The sequence below is a fragment of the Dermacentor albipictus genome, chromosome 3, assembly GCF_038994185.2.
Source record: "Dermacentor albipictus isolate Rhodes 1998 colony chromosome 3, USDA_Dalb.pri_finalv2, whole genome shotgun sequence".
NCBI lineage: Eukaryota > Metazoa > Arthropoda > Arachnida > Ixodida > Ixodidae > Dermacentor > Dermacentor albipictus.
In genome coordinates, this window is record NC_091823.1 from 193,837,656 (window position 1) to 193,848,914 (window position 11,259).

At 47.1% G+C, this 11,259-nt stretch overlaps 1 protein-coding gene across 1 annotated transcript in view; it reads right to left on the reverse strand.

Annotated features, from left to right (window-relative positions):
• The window catches only part of ric8a (ric8 guanine nucleotide exchange factor A), a 473,887-nt gene that overhangs the window by 84,619 nt on the left and 378,009 nt on the right, over positions 1 to 11,259 (reverse strand). The window lies entirely within an intron of this gene.

Sequence of the window (11,259 nt, forward strand, 5' to 3'; positions counted from 1 at the left end):
AGGATTTGGAATGTACGGCCTAACACGAACTTTGATATAGCCTGCATCCACTGTACTAGGCAACACACTGGTACCAAAGCTTAATACAATGTGCTTTGTTCGAAGTTGTTCGTTATTCCTGCGGATTAGAATACGTTCTACTTTGATGACATTTTGATCCTGAAAACCTTCAAGCAGCTCTTTATTACTAAGGTCCATGAAGTCGTCTTCAGAGATTACTTCACGGCTCGTGTTCATGGTTCGATGTGCGGACACAGTGACCGCTACATCGCCCATGCATTTCAGGTCATTCATTTTCTCATATTGGATTTTATCTTTCAATTCAAGGAGTAGGTCTCCATTAGACATCTTTGTGGCTTTATAGCCAGGTGCTATCGTGCTTGCAAGGCATTTCCCCACCAAGATGGGGGAGAATTTGCGCACACTTGTGTTGCTTTCACTGTGTATGACATATTACTTAGGGAAATGTTCCTCATTGCTCTTCAAAAAGAAGGGAAATGTTCCTCATTGCTCTTCAAAAAGAATTGGGAGCTTGCATCGGTGCGCCCTCTTTTCAGAGGACGATCAAGGGATAGTGGTTTACTTGAAGCCATATAGAGGTCTTGAGTTCGGCAGCAGCGCCAACCGCCCACCACCGAGCCCAACATAGGGACGGAGCAGATCCTATGTGTAAGACAAGCCCTCGCCAGTTGTACGGTGCTGCTATAACCCAATCTGGAGTACCCAAGGTTGGCCACCCACTCAAGGTTATACCTCGCTGCCAGGAAATTCGGAAGTAAACAGAAGAGACGAGAAGACAGGAAAGATTGAAAGGAAGAGAATAAGACGCAGAATGGAGAGGGGGATAGGAAAGGGCAACTGCCGATTTCCCCCGGGTGGGTCAGTCCGGGGGTGCCGTCTATGTGAAGCCGAGGCCAATGGGGTGTGTTGCCTCCACCGGGGGGCCTTAAAGGTCCAAACACCCAGCATCGGCTCAACCCCCAGGATCCCCTTTTCCCCAGACACGGCTAAGCCGCGCACGGCTACACGCGGGAGGGTCCAACCCTCGTGTGCTCGGGTCCGTGGTGTCGCAACACACCAAACGCCTGCTGAGGCAGACGCCCCTGCGGGGCATTAGTGCGCATTGTAAGGCTCACAAGTGCATTCCAGATTTTCATAGAACCTGTGTTTTGAACAGAGCTGATGATCAACTGACAAGGGAGATATTGGGAGCACTTGAGATCAAGAAGCGTGGTGATAATTGTATCAGTGAAGCCTCAGCTTCTCTATCGACAAAGGAACTGGCGTATCTTGGAAGCGGTACTTAGAAGTTGTTCTGCATTGTGGTTTTCTTGTGCGGTGCAGATGACGGCCCTGTTTCTTTTTGTTGTTTTGATCCTTGACAGCAGCTATCTATTCCTGTGTCAAGAAACATAAACACTCAGTTGTTAGTGCACCTACGTGGTTGTCCAGTGTCTCCTTCCATTGTCCCTTGTTTTATTGGGCGCCTTTGTTGTAATTATGTATAACCAACTCGCCCATCAACACGTGCTCAGTGGCCTAATGACAATCGCCGCAAACTGTGTAAAATATATATGTTGCAAAATGATTACAATAAGTTGTGATGTGTAATATGAAAATAAAACATGTACTTTGAAAAGATGATATACTAAGAATAAATTACAGTAAATAATAAATGACTACTGCCTCATCAGGGCACTTGAACGCAAAGACGTGGAGACAAGCACTATAGATGTACCAAATGCAGCAGCAGACTCTGGTAAGAGGCTGTGCTATGTAACTTTTGGAGTGATAATTTGCAGTATCAGTGTAAAAATGTCATTTAAAAACTTTCATAAAAGGTATGATGTTGAATAATGGTTTTTTTCCAAGAAGTTGTGCTGGGTGTAATAGGATATGCTGCCAATATGCAAAAGGAAAGTGCTTTTTCCTCTCGATTCCTGCTTCCCAACACTCCACAAGGGCATGTATGACAGTCAGCCTTTCACGAAATCTACCACATGTAGCCAGCAAGAAATTGTGTGTACTTTATGTGTCCTATTCTTAGTCAACAGAACAGAACGCTGATTTGTTGTGATTTTATTACTGAAAGGGAATTGCAAAAAATTACATTGCTACGCATGCGGAAAGGTCTGAAATTTCAATCTGAACGCGGTTTTCCTCTTCACTCGCGGCGAATCCGCCTGCAGAGGGAAGGTGACGTAGTCGGGCTCCTGCGCCTACGTGATCGTGTCCGCAGTGTGACGTAGCTCGTGGCGACACATGACTTTGAGAATTATTCAAGGCAACATCTCTTATTTGTGTGATCTGTTGCTTGAATTGAATTGACGTTTAGATCAATAACAAAACACACAAATAGAACGTCTGCGTGTCTTTTTGTTTTACTTCGCACCGAAGCTCTTGCTTCGATGCAACGTAAAACGCAATCCCGAACCCAATCTGCTCTCTTCTTACGTAAAGGGATAGGAAGGGAGCAGATTGGGTGAGGGAACAAACGCGAGCTAATGACATCTAAGTTGAAATCAAGAAAAAGAAATGGGCATGGGCAGAGCATGTAATGAGGAGATAAGATAATTGATGATCATTAACGGTTACGGACTGGATTCCAAGAGAAAGGAAGCTTAACAGGGGGTGGCCGATGCATGGATGAAATTAAGAACTTTGCAGGGACAACACGGCCACAATTATCACATGACCAGGGCAGTTGGAGAAGTATGGGAGTGGCCTTTGCCCTGCAGTGAGCGCAGCCAGGCTGCTGCTGCTGATGAAACAAGAGCGCTGTACTTCCGTTTCATCTGCTTGTTCCCACGGTCATGCAGTCACGTGCACAGGTATCTATGCCATTTTTTACCGTGTTCCAGCGCGTGATCATGCTCTGCGATACGCTTGTTCTGCCTCAGTATTCGTGTAGCACTGAATTATACTGCTAGTCATGTGTCCTTGTGCACAGTGCGCAACCTCGTGTGCTGTGCGAAACGATAACAGCTCGCACGCAATGTTGCTAGTGGATAAACCAAAGGAAGTGCGCATCGCCAGAAAAAAAAAAGCGAGGTTAAAAAAAAAAAAAGTGAAGGCGGTGCCCCGTGACGTATGTATCACGCGATCCTCGAGGTCCGGCATGGGAGAACGCAGGGAAGGAATTTTGCATGCGAATGTTAGACGGGACGAGTGGAGAGGGAGTCTCGCTATGCAGTGAAGCCCGCCTGCTGAAATCATGGGTTTGCCGCACTGAAATATTTATATCTCAGCTATTAATGAGCAGATGTGAGTTTTTTTTCGGCAGAACGCTCCCTAGAGGACACGTGACAACTTTCAGAGTAAAACGAAAATTTGCTCTGGGCCTGGTGAGGGGCCCTCTAACTGTGGCTTAATTAAATGAAGTTTATTGGAGGCTTAGATGTCCTAATAGTCTCTTAATTTTTTGTGAGAAAGAGGTTTTAAATATACAGTGGGGACAGCTACGGAAAAGTTAAAATTTTTTCTTGCTGTGGATGTGGCGATTTCATCGGCGAGCATTTTACCTTCGATGCCTCTGTGCCCAGGCACCCAGCATATCATGACACATTGATTACATGCATTAACAGTGCACAGGAGTGTACAAAGATCAGTAACTACAGGATATTTATGGATTTGTAGTGACACTATAGATCTGACAACGCTTATAGAGTGTGTAAATACAATTGCCCTTTGTAGTTCTAACTGCTTGATGTGTTTTATAGCAGATTATAGCACATAGGCTTCAGTTGTACAGATACTTGTTTGCGCATGCCCAATGCCAGACTCCAAAAAGGACAGGCAGAGTGCATAAGACATGCTGGCATGTGGTTTCAATGCAATGACATAGAACTTTGGGCAGCAGTACTTCGACTGAAGTTCAGGGAAATGCATTTGAATGTGCATGTCAGCAGCATGCTTAATGACTTCAACAAACGGCATGTCGCATTCCATGAACTGCCACTGCTATGGCAGTGATAACTTGGCTGGAAGCATTAAATGGTGCTTTAGAAGTGGGATACGCATTTGTTCACATGCAGTGAGAAGAGATTCCTCGCTGTGGGCAGATTAATGAAGAGTATGGCACAGTACACATCATTTACAGTTGTGTCCTAAGGATGTTCAGGATTTGAATTTACTTTTAGATAATGCATGAAGCTGGAATATGACGTCTAATGATCACTCGCTTGATTCTACGCAGGCATTCCACAGAGCTTGTCCTGCAGGCACCAGTCACGAGGCAGATACCTAAATGGTGAACTGGGTCCAGGATTCTTAATGTTCTTGGTGTTGCGGAGTGTTAGATTATAGCACTATGGTCAAGGCAAGAGCAGACAAAGCTCCTGTACAGGTTCAGGAGGCATTTTCGATCATTACTCCATGTTGTGTGGAACAGAATTTTAAAAGGTTCATCGTCTTCAGACATTTTGCCCTCAGATATTAAAGTAACACTTCATTTGGGCCTAGTTGATACATAATTCTGAACTTAACGTTGCAGTGCAAACACCTAAGCCGATCCACAAAAAGAAAGACGCGACACACACTGGCGCTGACTAACAACTTCTTTTTATCCTACCGTCATCGATGCATATATATACCTAGGCCACACAACCGCGCAGGTGCAGAGAATACATTACTGACATCTGCCAACTTATCGTATACGCAAACGTAGGAATTCAAATTCTGATGGGTGCAGGGACAAAGATGTGTCACTTATGCAATTACTGCCTTGTCTTTTTATGTGGTAGGCCTCTAAGGCAAGCCGCGCATGTTCATTCTTGCTTTTTCCAAGAATTAACGTCCGATCAAGTCGCACCTCACAATTGCTGCAAGAGTTCATATGCGCAACAATGTGCACTCCTTTACCTACATTTTTGTTTGCTTTTAGCACATGTTCCCTGAGTCGCTCATTGACGCAACGCCCTGTCTGGCCAACATATGTCTTACCACATGAGAGTGGAATGCCATAAACCACACCGACAGCGCACGACATGTGTGAGGCACCATGCCGAATTTGGCATCCTCCTCTGCTCTCTCCGCAGGTGTGGGAACATAGCTTTGAAAGCTTTTTTGGCGCAGAAATTGCCAAAGGAACAGCATGCCTGCAAGCAACTTTCTTGAGTTGATGGGTCACCTTATGCATATAAGGGACCACCGCAGGCCTTCGCGTTTCACGTTCGGCGGCCGGCCTTTTTGTGGTTTTCCTTCTCTAGATCAGAGCTTCAACCACGGCATTCAAAAGTGACATAGGGAACCCAGCTGCCAAAAGTCGGCTGATCTGATTATCAAAACTTTCTTGCATCTTGTGCACACACGAACTCTTAAGAGCCAATTCTATACATGAAGACGCAATGCGTCTTTTCACAATCTTCGAGTGTGCAGACCTGAAGGACAACAGTTCCTTTTTCGCACGGGGTTGATATGTCCAACACACATGGCGTTCACAGAATTCAAGCTTCAGTTCCAAGAACTGCAATACATTGTTTTGTGGACTCTCGTGGGTAAACACAAGACCGTGTCCATGTACCTTAAAATCTTCTAAAACCTTATTGATCGTATCCTGGTAGAACGAGTCAAGCGATAAAAATTAAAAAAAAAAAATTACGTACAGACTGGTACGCACGGATGCTAGTTATTACGTGCTGCATTGGTCGCTTAGAAACTTTACCTGGAATTCGCAATGCGCAGTTAAATCTAATCTAAACCTGCTTGTTTTCTCCTTCGCGGCCAGCTATGACGTGGCGTATCATTTTCGTGTTTTAACGATCGAAAGCAGTTCAGGGGCAAGCCCTAAACAAGCATGGTGCCTGTAGCTTCGTGTTGGATGAACCCATGAGTCAAGCTGTCAACAGTGCCGGACGCAACATTGCGAATCGCGTGTGTAATCTCTACCAGCTTCTGGTTCGTGCATTACTGTTACTTTCACATTACACATTACAGGTGCGAATGTGGACACTGCCAGCTGCTCGCAAACTTCCTTGAGCACGAGTGACTGTGCTGTCGCGAGATGGGTGCACCCTTAAGTCTCGCCCAACCGCAGGGTTGCATCATGGAGCATCCAGACTTCAATGTTCTGTGTCTGAACATTGCCGTGCTCTGTGTGGCGTACCTGGAACTTCGTTCATGGGGGCACACCATGGACGAGTTCTTGTTCTTGCAAAACTTTCTTTGAACCAATGAAATAAACGTGCATCGCTAAAACACAAAGCATATTAAACAAGCAAACACGTCAACTTTTTTAAATGCTGTATGCCTACTCGGGTTGTTTTGGAAGGGATAAACAGAGAACATGAAGAAATATTTCTTTTAATAGGTTAACAGAATTAGTTTGCAAACACAGCAAAGTCAAGACTTCCAGTCGACAATTGTTTGCATCAGAAATGAAAATTTTGTGCACATCAAATCTCTAGCTATGTGTAGGGCAGGAGAGCATACATCAGGCGCGATCCAGCGAGGGGCCCGGGGAGGGGGGGGAGGGTACCCTCCTTTCTCCTCCCGGCCACCCCTAAAGCGCCGCCAAATCAATCTTGAGACTTGACAGCTATTCCGCGGTCAACATTGGGCTGCTGTTACAATATTATTATGGCCAAGGCATAGAAGCGATGCCTGGTCCGGTCAAGGGAAAGGTATAAATAAAAGTCACTGAATTGAGGGCGCGAAATAGACTGATATTCTCCCAGCTAAAGAATGGCGGAATGTTTTCGCCGTTCTCATTATTTCGATGTTTGTTTCGAAATCTGAAGGTGCTGCCATTACAAAGACCCCACTGATATATTTTCAACGATCTACATTTCCTAGTCATCCCTAAAAATTTCAAAATTTGAATCAAACCTTGCAATAACTCTTGAACCCATAAGCAATATGAATGTCACCCGTTACCTCGTCTGGTTTTCAGCCTAAATGTAGAGTATTTTTCGTGGAGAAGTGGCAACGGGAAACAAGAGTTGCAAAAATTGAAATATTAAGCTTTTGTTTATGAAAATATTTATGGATGAAAATCTGTTTATTTAAAAAGGAAGTAGAGAAAACGCCACCGGAAGTGGTGAATGATTCCATATGTTTTGAGTCGCACTTCTACAGTTATCAGTCGAGCCGCCCGATGTAGGCACTTATTTGCTGTGCCTATGTGGGTGCTTTTCTAACCTTCCACGGTGGGTGCAGTACGTCTAGAACCACAGCGTCCTGTGCTCTACACAGTTGTATGGGACTAGCGGCCACGCATCATTACACAACTTCCCAAATACCACTATGAGTCGGTTCTGACATAGCTAGAGCTTCGAACAATAAGTAACTCTGGCACTTCAATTGCTGAGCCACCATGGGAATGATGGCAAGTACATGTATTTGTCTGATCTTCGTGCTTGTGGATTTGTTTATTACACCTTGTATGCATTCAGTCATAAATTTTACAGCAATGTATACTTTTCCAAGTGCAGAAGACGCTACAAACACAAACAATTGCTGCTAATTGCAATGGTTCAGCTTGTTGAGATGGCCAAATCGAAACGCACCTAGCATCTCAAGGTACTGGCGTGCCCACAATAAATTCATAAGGGCGTTGGTACGTGTCGATGCTGGCGACCGCTGCATAATGGTTTCAATATCGGACGTCTATGCCTAGCGGTCCTGTGTTCGAATCCTGTGGTCGGACAATTTTAATAATGTTTGTTTACTTAATTATTTACTGTGTGGTACATTGTTGAAAATGACGATTTGCAAGGCCGTATGAAGCTGAAAAAACGAAGTTTAGGCAAATCCATGTACTTCCCATAATTGCCATGCTGGCTCAACCACTCCCATCGCAGCTACCTTAGACACTACCGCCAGAGTTCCATCTAGTAATTATTGTATGAAACTGTAGGGGCCTTAGTACTTCACGTAGAGCAGGAAACAAGGGACCTAAAAGAACTGTGATTGTTCTGCAAACATATCTTTCACTATAATTCATCCAGAGCTCCTTATAAAAAACACTACTAGGAATCTTCATTTTACTTGTTCTTGGCTGTGTCCTTTCTGTGCCTCTTTCCTGCATGAGGCAATGTGATGTAATTCCTTGTTTGCCAATTAAAGCAGAGGTATATACCACAGGCGTACTTGTCAGATACACCTTGTTTCTTTTCCATTTTGTGGGTTTACGACGCGCCTTTATAGTGAGCGATAGAAAATATTAAAGTTTGTACTAGTAAAAGTAGACCCGCCCCCGATTTTGCATAGAAACCTTGGGAGTTGCCCCACCCCCCCCTGTCCTGAAAACGAAATTCTGGGTGTGTGCTTGGCATACATATAGTTTGATCAAGCTGATGCTCATCCAGGAGGCCGCAGGTACCATCGGGGAGACAAGTTTATAGTTTCTTGTTGTAAAGTTGACCTTCCAAATGAATCCAGATATGTTTCTGATGCTTTTAGTGCAATTCATATTGCATACAGTTGTTACACCCGGGTTGCTACTCCTCTGGTGCACCTAATTTCAGCATTGGTTAAGAAACAGCTGCGCATCAAAGCCTTTGTCTCATTTATAATGGTCATGCACACTATTTTATTAATATTATTTGCCATAGTGGCCTCATCACACCCCATGGTATTGTCAAGGGTTCGCTCAGGAATACTTAGTCAGTTTGTTTGTAGGCATCATTTTCCTATTTTATGTTTAGCCAGCCTTCCCATTGTGACATTCTGCCGCTAAACATCTTGATGTACACATACTGCATGAAATATCCCAACAGCAAAGCTAATAGATGTTGAAACAGCTGTTTGGCAAAACACTTTGTTTATTCATGCAGTGATAGAAGCAGTTCAGGATGGTTAGGAATTAAGAAGGAATCTAACAGATAAGTCTGTATTTATTTACAAGGACTATTAATCTAGAATGACTGCTACTTATTAAAAAGACAATTAGAATGTGTGGGGAGCACCCGCCTCCATTTCCTTCCGCGTACCCGCGGCGTCCCGTTTGCACGTGGCGACGGGTCGGGCCGGCGTAACAAGGGAGAGAGGCACTACGTGCCCTCCCTTTCTCCGTCGCTCTAATGATGCGCGTACCCCTCTCCCCCTACAGCGGCTCACAAGATAGGGAAACGTATCCGGCGGGCGAGGAGGACTTCCCCTCGCAAAAAGGTAAAAAAGCATAAAAGCGTGCCACCGGGAGAGACTCGCTCTCTTGGAACGCCGACACCTGGACAGCATGGACTAAGCACTTGCCGCATCCCTTGAGTGACCTCGCTTGTCTTACCCACCCAGACAACGAGGCAAGCCTTTTTACTACTATTACTGAGAGGACGTCCCTCTGCGAGTGTTCGCTATTGCTAATAGCAATAAACGTTATTACCGTTGACACCACTGGTTGCCTTATTCGTCCGAACCCGGCGCAGCCGCGATTCCCGCGCTACGGGTTGGGAGTTATAGGGGTATTACTCAGGCTCGCGCGTGCGCACCTGACCCTTCTCTGGATCGCACAGCGCCGGCGGAGCGGCAGTCGCTCCCTAGCACTTTCGCAGCAGCCCTAGCAGTCAAAGCTGTGACCCCTAACCCGCGGTTCGCAGTGAGTTGCGACCACGGCGGGTTCAGGCCAGTGGGGACAGGGTGAGTCTCGACCTAAGGTGTTTATTCACCTTAGAGTACACTGATTCCAACAGACAGCAACAGCCACAACACACACAAACACAACACAACACAAAACCTCAGCGGCGGAGCATTCCGCGCGTCTGGGGCGAAACAAACCGCACAATGTGGGAACCACAAAAGAGGCTGATAAGAGTTCAGCTCACCCAAAAGTGGATCCGCGCTCGGGCCCTGGGGCGGTGAGTCGCACACAAAGGCCGGGCGCAACAGGGGGGACGGCGTACGGCGGTCTCAGCGGCGGATTTGAGCTGCGGCCTTTCGCAAGCTCTTCCACTGTGAGACCAAGATGCGTCGGGGGAATCGCGCTTCTGCCCGAGCGGCGGAGAGGAGTCTCCCCGGTTCCAAGAAAGGGAAAGGAGGGAACGGGGTGCCTTGGCTGCGGCGTCGCGGCCAGGCGCGAAGAGCAGCGGGAGCGGCGAAGGTGCCCTCTCCCCAGCTACCCTCCGCGGGCGAGTACGTGATTATCGCGTGATAATCGCGTGGCCGCTCCGGAGATATCGGGACGCGCGTGCGATCCCCACATCCCCCCCTCGCGATAATCACGTGCTCGCTCGCGGAGGGTAGCGAGGAGAGGGCACCTTCGCCACTCCCGCTGCTCTTCGCGCCTGGCCGCGACGCTGCAGCCAAGGCACCCCGTTCCCTCCTTTCCCTTTCTTGGAACCGGGGAGACTCCTCTCCGCCGCTCGGGAGAAGCGCTATTCCCCCGACGGATCTTTGTCTCACGGTAGAAGAGCTTGCGAACGGCTGCATCTCAAATCAGCCGCTGAGACCGCCGCACGCCGTCCCCTGTTGCGCCCAGGCCTTTGTGTGCGACTCACTGCCCCAGGGCCCGAGCGCGGAACCACTTTGGGTGAGCTGAACTCTTATCAGCCTCTTTTGTGGTTCCCACATTGTGCGGTTTGTGTTTCACCCCAGACATGCGGAATGCTCCGCCGCTGCGGTTGTGTTTTGTGTTGTATTTGTGTGTGTTGTGGCTGTTGTTGTCTGTTGGAATCATTGTACACCAAGGTGAATAAACACCTTAGGTCGAGACTCACCCTGTCCCCACTGGCCTGAACCCGCTGTGGTCGCAACTCACTGCGAACCGCGGGTTAGGGGTCACAGCTCTGACTGCTAGGGCTGCTGCGAAAGTGCTAGGGAGCGACTGCCGCTCCGCCGGCGCTGTGCGATCCAAAGAAGGGTCAGGTGCGCACGCGCGAGCCTGAGTAATACCTTTATAGAGTACCACGAAGCGACTGCGTGGGGCTAGATCCGGAGCTCGCCTTCAGCCCTAGCCGCACGCAGAGTGGAACCCCCACAAATGCTAGACGATGAGCAAAACGTGAACAAGGTGAATGCAGGAGCCAACGTTTCGACAAGTGGACTTGTCTTATTCAAGGCGACATATACTTTCCTCGCCACAGTATATATAGGTATATATACGTGGGGTTGTTTTTGTTCCTTCATCTTCCGTCAGTAGAAATCCAGAGAAAAGACGAGGAATGCGGGAGATGGAAATTCAAGACGATGAGCAAAACGTGAACAAGGTGAATGCAGAGCCTGCATTCAGCTTGAGCTAAACGTGAACAATTTGTTCACGTTTTGCTCATCGTCTTGAATTTCCATCTCCCGCATTCCCCGTCTTTCCTCTGGATTTCTACTAACAGA